This window comes from Adelges cooleyi, unplaced genomic scaffold (assembly GCF_023614345.1).
Source record: "Adelges cooleyi isolate 19-005CV unplaced genomic scaffold, UGA_ACOO_1.1 ACOO_flye_CR_arks_rails_tigmint_CR_PRNA_108, whole genome shotgun sequence".
NCBI lineage: Eukaryota > Metazoa > Arthropoda > Insecta > Hemiptera > Adelgidae > Adelges > Adelges cooleyi.
Window position 1 is genome coordinate 9,743,840 of NW_026095761.1, and position 8,045 is coordinate 9,751,884.

Consider the following 8,045-nt stretch of genomic DNA (forward strand, 5'->3'; position numbering starts at 1 on the left):
GGTATATTGTACTTGAAATACGATTAATAAATATTAACTTATCTCATATTAAGATTACTTAATATGTTTTCAATTGCCGTTATCAATGTAGTATAGTTAAGACGAACTGTCTTCATACGAACGCAAAACATGCCTACAAGATAATATGACGCAATTTCTGCTAAGGATTAAGGAAACTTCTAGAAAACTATATGGAAAGGTCGGAAATTTTTTTTCAACACAGAACACTCGATAAACGTATTATTAACATTGGTAATACAGCTATACACGCACGCATTAAGTATCGATAATATTTGAATACTTGATACCCGGATCAATAATGGTGTGACACAGTTAAAGAATAAAATAAAAAATTGTATTGTCTCCGAACATGTATAGCCTTTATAAGTAATCAGTAATATATTATAATAATATTATTTTAAATAAAATACATTAAGTAAGGGGTAACCGGTTAAATGTTTGAGATTAATCATTAATATACTAATGTAATTATTTAATTAATCGAAACTTGATACATTTTTTTTTGTATCTGATTATTATTGATGACCGTCATAAAAATGCCTCTTTAAAAAAAGGGAGAGGGGTATAAATAGCATTCATGTTGGTAAAAATTGCAATGTACAGTATTGAACACTTATTAATTTTTTAGGGTGGTCGATTTAGCCCAACCTAATATGTTAACAAACTTCCTAAATTATAAAAAAAAACTAGCAGATAAATATTATTATTTTATTTTATTTTAGCTTCGTTGTTATTATTTGTGTTTTTTACATAATACGATTAGTTAGTGTTAGAGTACAATAATGTGATATAATATGTGTAGTGGTTTACATAAATAAATAACAATATACTAATTATTTTAGTGATAATTGTTCTACATTTTGTTATTTTTACCTAGTAAATAGTTGGTAATATTAAGAATATACTAATTACTAATATATAATAAGCTATTAAAAATCAGTATTCTAAAAACAACATTTGCGCCGTTACTCTATATGGTAATTTTCTATGATAGATACTGATAGTAGTGATGGGAATCGGAAAATCCGGATTTTCACAAAAAAACGCTATTTAAGCTACTTAAAAATCATATAAGTGTTAATTTTACAATATAAAGCTCTATATCTAAGTAACATTTTTTTGATAAATATGTGAAAATAAAACAAAACACCAAAGAGATAAACTGCTTTTGAATTTCGGATTTGTTGAAATCCGAAAATCCGGAATCCGAAATCTGAAAGCATTTTATAGACAAAGTTCAGAGTTTTTTTTAAAAATTTTTATCAACAAATTTTACTTAGGTACACATCTTTATATTGTAATAGTATTTAACAATTATATGATTTTCAAATGACTTGAAAAGCGTTTTTTTGAAAAATCCGGATTTTCGGATTCCCATCACTAACTGATAGCTTTATGATTTATGTATAGTCCTAATAACAATTATTAAATATTTGTTACTCGAATTTTTATAGTTTGTTATTATGTGATTTATACGTATTAAAACATATTAAAAACTTATTTTAAGTGTATAAAAACGTCTTGGGCATTTCGGTAATTGATGATTTTTGCAAAAATTTACCTTGACTCAAATTTTACGCATTTTCAAAGTATCTAAAAAATTCTTGATCCTCGATGCATATACCCTCAACAAATGTAGACCTAACAAGTACCTGAGTTATACGTATTCAGAATAGGCTGAAATAAAAATTAGCATAATCCAAAAAAAAAAAAGGGAAAATGTAAGTTGGAAACACTGTCTTGTAGGACTTTTGACGGAAAATCCGAATGAGTTTGATTCAAAACACACCAGAACAGGCTAGACATGGAATATATAAACTTAAATGTTGATGGCAGATTCAAGTTAACATTTTTAATTATCCAGAAAAACCCAACCCTAGTTTTTTGTGTTTTTGAAAAATGTGATTTTGGACCATATGACTTTTGATTTTAGCCTATTTCATTTAGGTTTTATTTTATTTATTTATTTCAGCATAACTGCAAAAACATTACATATTTAATATACCAACTGAAAACCAACTGAGCAATGCTCGTATCTGGTATTTGGAGTTCTAATTAAAGTAAATTAGGTTATATATTCTGAATTGTTTACCGACTTGTGTACAAACAAAAAACTTATCAAGTGTAATATTTAAGATGGTAATAATAATTGTAGCTGCATTATACAGATACGGGCGATACCAGCACCATTGTAACGCAGGTCTTTATTTTTTAATGTAATTCGAGATTTAAATATTTTATCTGTACAAACATTCTCATCTATGTCATCAATTAATGTCTAACTAATACCTCTCTTTACATAAAGTTTATTTCTAGTTAAACCATTAGTAAAAGCAACAAAAGTGTCACAATATCTTTTTATTACAACCTCTACATCGTTATTCTAATTGTTAAATAACATGTTTGGGATACATCCAGGAGCTGAATTTGTAGGGCTTTCTAGTAAAATAATTGTAGAAGGTCTTATGAATAATTATGTTCTCCTATCTATATATATATATATATATATATATATATATATATATATTATGTATACATAACCTATCTCCGAATTTATCTTTGGCTCTTCCTGTTGGCCACGTTTCGACGCACGAGTAAGTATGCCATTTTTTCGTACCATATTTTTTGAATTTTTTTTTTTTAACGAATATGTGGTGTGCGTTCTATTCTTTTTAATACCCAGTTTCTCCTGTTCGGTAGGCGCGCTCGCGCGGGTTGAACGACCTGATGTCGAGACAAACCCCCGGTGAACTCCTGTGACACCGACCTCTGTGTGTGCGTTATTGTCTATTTATTTATTTTTTTTTTTTACTATAGTAAAATACTACAACACGTGTGTGGGCTCTCCACGTTGTGTTTCATTCACGGACAACACTCCCAGACCGACCGTTCCGGGTCGACCGCGATCGAGGTCCTTGGAACACACAACAATACTGATTTAAATGTTCCAAAATCGCATATATAACGAAAAGAACCGTATACTAATATCGCGGCAAAAAGTTGTTTAAATAAAATCTTTCCCTAATTTTAGCTGGAGTTCCTCAAGGATTCATACCTCTCCTACTATTTTTAATATCTTTTCTGCCAATCAGCCTTTTACTCCAAATACAATATCTGTAGTAGGGTTTGCAGATGATGAAGCTACATTTTTTTATAATACAGACCGCTAGGTATAGACAATAACTGTATACGGATCCGTCTCGATCTTTTGGTAATCAAACGATGAGTAAAAATAAAGACTGAAAAATCCTCACATTTTGTATTTAGGTACCCTTCGTAAAAACCATTTAACAATTTCCCTGAATCAAAAGTCAAAATATCGACCGAAACTCATCTAGCGCGTGACACCTCTGAATACATCTAGATCAGAGACTTATCTGGGCTCTTCATTGTAAAATGTAATTGTTAAAAAAGAGTCATCGCCGGGTGATTTCTTTTGTCGCTGTTGTAAAAATGGTATTGTAATGTTGTATTTAATCGCATTTATGCTATTTGTTATTTAATTTACAGTTTGTATATTTTCTTTGAATAAAAAAAATTCCGAATAGGGTGACGGCTGTCCGTCTTTGCCGACCCCTGGTTCCAGTGTAGCACGCGCCGATCAATTATTATTAGCGCATCGTCCTCGTCAGTCGTTGTAGGTAGCGACTAATTGTTATAAAATATATTATGTAGGTACCATTTAACAGTAGTTATAGTAGTAGTATCAGCTGTCAAAAAAACAATAATAGTCAATAGTCAACATAATACCAGGCGATCCATATAAAACGACGCGAGACGCACAATTTTGCGGTTTTTCTTTTTTTCGATAATATTTTTCTCAACGTTATTGTTTAGGGCCATTAGTGAAATATGACTACATTTTTAAAATCATTATTTCTTATACTGTTTAGTTTGCCCGTTTTTAAATATTTTACAAACGTACATACGATTACCTTAAAATTAAAAATTAAGAACAATTATCGCACTCCACTCTCGTCCTAAACTTTAAACTTAAATCACTTTCAAAGTGATTATACAAAACTGGTTTACTTTAAAATTTTAAAAGGTAAATAGTTGTTATTTATACTTTGTTAATATATATTTTTTTAAATGAAGTAAAAATGTTTTCATTATTTCCCGAGAGAATGAACGTTAAATGGATCACCTTGTATTATCATAATATTCATTGCACACGCGCCGACAGCTGGCCGAGCTGTTAAACGTTTGAATAACAAATATATTTTTTAAAAGGTGTTTAGAATTTTTTTTTTAGTTGTTACATAACAACGACGTTGACCGTTTAAATAACAACAACAATAATATTCGACTCCGGATTTTCCGCTATGACTATAATATAATGTTACATAACGAATGGGATTGAATATTTCCGAATTCGTTGGATTGTTCGGCGTCGGTCGGTCGGTCGTGGCCTTTTGAAGAATAAACAACAACGTTATAGAAAAAAAATATGAATATGTTTACGAATTCGAGTATAACATCTATGCAAAAATAGGTGCCCTTCAATATGCGCCAAGTTGCGAATCACATCGGGCCTAGCACACTCAGGCACACTTCTACTTTTTTTCTTTTTAGAGAATTAGCTCTAGATAAAAAACCCTGATGTCTGTATAAGAAGAATACTCTACGAAAAAAAATTGGACCACTTTATTGGTCTTTAATAATCGAGTAAATATGGTAAAGACCCTGGTGACAATATTAAAAAAAAATCTAGTACAATGAGGTCCGGTCATAGTGAGAAGGTCACAGTTCTATACGAATTATTACAACTGAAAGTGATAAAATCACTTTCAAATAAACGCTTCAATGAGAATCGGTAACGGTATACACTATTCAGAATAAGAACGCACCTGTGCGTTATGGAATTCTGGACACCATTTTGGAAATTTCTTATTGTACTGGTTTAGGCTATGCTTGGTTTTGGACTGATCTTGGTTGTGGTACTACTGGTTATACTGTATTGAATTTATGCAATTTACATCGAAGCGTTTGACTGTGCTGAAATTATATTCAAATATTGCTTAATTTTTGTACTAATTTATTCTGTACTTGGTTTGGAATATGCTGGGGTAGATTGTGGTCGGTTTCAATAGTTTTGCCCGTATTATATTATAGCACCAGTACGATGCAAAGATATTTGGAAACATGATCTATTTTACGTTTATCTTTACATGTTCAGCAACGACGTTGTGTGAGGCAAAACTATTTATAAAAATGCTAAAGTAATTATTTTTAATGTCAAGGTGTAATTGTCGACCTTAATCTAAATGTGTGTTCGTAGGCGGTAATGTTGAAATACTTACAAAATGAAACTAAGCAATGTTAATCAAGATCTAGGACTTTTGGCTTTATTGGACAGTTGTTTTTTTAAATTCCAAATTATTTAAAAAATTACATTTTTCCTCTTTTCGATTGTTGATAATAAATTTTGTTCAAGCCTCAAGGGCACAGATAGAGACAGGAGTCACAGTATCATCAGTAAAAAAAATGATTAGTAATAACAATATTTTATAATGCCATATGTATTATGTTCACGTTTATGCGGTACGTTATTGTTTCTGGGCAGAAATCAATTACCAATATTGTTAACAACAATCGGTATTAGTCTGTATAGCTTAGAATACCACATAAAATAACATTATAACCATTAACAACACAACACCCTTGAAAACAATAAACCCTTGACCTCATCTTGCGTTACTCAAGTGCATTTGTGTTTTTTCTCCCACTTGATTCAATTGTTGTTAATATAAATTACTGCCACTTTCGTTACACTTCCAGGTTATTATTATTTTACTTACAAAATTCTATGTCTTGTCTATTACAAATGTATTACTCCTTTTCAACAAGTTCCTCTGATCAACACTATAATTAATACTATCAATAATATTATTATAATATTTACTCGATTTATGTACTCATTTATAAGATTTGTTAACTTGATTTATTTGCTCGTTTACTCGATTTGTTTGATATGTTCAGTTAAGATTCATAGTGGGCTGGTGCCATAAAACCTAATATATGTTTCACGATTCACGTGTTTCTTCTTGGAGAGGAGGAAATTTCAATTATTTTTACTATAAACGATTAAATTATCTTAGTAACATTGGTAATAATAATTATTTAAAATTATATCTACAGGATTTCTGTATAATATTGTGCTTTAAAAAATTGCGCCTTACGTATAGATACCGCGTTCTGCCTCCTGGGATAGGTCGATGACATTAGATTTTGGCATTAAAATTCGGCAACATAATATAATATTCCTAATATCTAGCTGTAGATTATAACACAATTATCGGTCGTGGCAGGTGGTAGGCAGATGGTTTTTGCAGAACCGATTTCGCGGTATCCATGGATGCGGTTGGGTTGTCGATCATAATAAATACAGTGTCCTAGGTAAGGCTTTGTAAAGAATGTAATTCACATGAACAACAACACTGAACAAATTACAACTTTTTTTTGCAACCAAAATACATGTATTTTATACAACTTTTTCTTTGCTGAAGTCTATTTTTAGTATTAATGGCCGTTCTAATCAGTGTAGTTTAAAATCCAAAATATGTTCTCAGTTATTGAGCTATACTAACGAGAACCATAAAAAATACATTGTGTATGATTTCTAGTAGTTAAAAAACGCTGAAAATTCATAAAATATTTCCAAGAACACTTTTTCAATCAGCAAATAAAAATCAATTATTAAAACCTATTTTAGAATTTAATTTTACCTAATATAACCCAACCCTTTAAAGTTTACACAATTCGTTTAAAGTAGGATAAAATTGTGCGTTTTACAATCTAGAAGTTTACAATAAAACTAGATTTGTTACACAAATCCTAAACTAGGCAAAACTTGTGGCTATTTTTGGCGACTTCATAAATATTCTACAATTTTTTTTTTTTAAGTATACATATTTAAAGAATATTTTGAGCTGAATTTTGAATTAGTTTCGGAATTTATACACAAATATCAGTAATTTCTTATAGCGAAAAAGAATATTTTAAAATTTCGTGAAATTAATTTTTGTCAAATATTTTAAAAAAGCGACAAATAAAATTAAAACGAGTCATAGTTGTCATAGTAAATACTTAATAAGTAAATTTTTAAAAGATTCCTTTTATTATGGGTTTAATGTAATGAGTTGTAGATATATCTTTAATTGTGAACATAAGACAATGTAATCACACAATGGCGTCTTAAATAGGCTTATAAATAATAATTTTAAAAAAATATAGGTGTTATAGATTATTTAAATGAATCGATCGGCCTTCTTAGGCTTGGTACTTCAGAGAAGCGTGATCCAGGGAATTAACTTAAAGAAAAATAGTTACGACGGCAATTTGCGGATAATGTGGTTTAAGACACGTGATGAGATAATACAAAACATCACGGAATAAGATAGAATAACTGATGCATGAGTCATAAACGACTAAAAAAAACATGGCAGGTAATTGATAATTACTAATAATTTTATAACCTAAAAAACTACGACCTAACCGAAAGTATACAGATTTTTAGGAGTCAAATCGTATCTTCGCCGGTTTAATAGTAGTTCTAGATTTTTGTGTATAGATAATTATTGTGCACTAGATACGAGTATTCGACCCACATAAATGTATACCAATAACAACAGTATTTGAATAGCTTCCTAAAAATAAACTATTATTTAAATTCTATAACTGCTGGAATTTTCTAACAGTTACTGGTTTTCTGCAACAGTCTTAATATTTTGTCATAACACAATCAACTAATTAAACTATCGATTTTTAAGTATTTTTTGTCAAACCCGGTTTTGAGAATATAGGAACATTTTTTTTTTTTTGTATGAATTACATTTTGCTATTTTAATTGGTGTGAACATTTTAAATTTTGTAAATTAACTCAAGTATAGTTTACACAAGAATATTTTGAAATAACGTTTTAATTTAACTTGATAAAAAAAAAATCCTATAGTGGTGGTTATATAATGATCCAGTTTTGTTAAGACTATAATACATGTATAGTGCTTAAATCGTTAAACCGA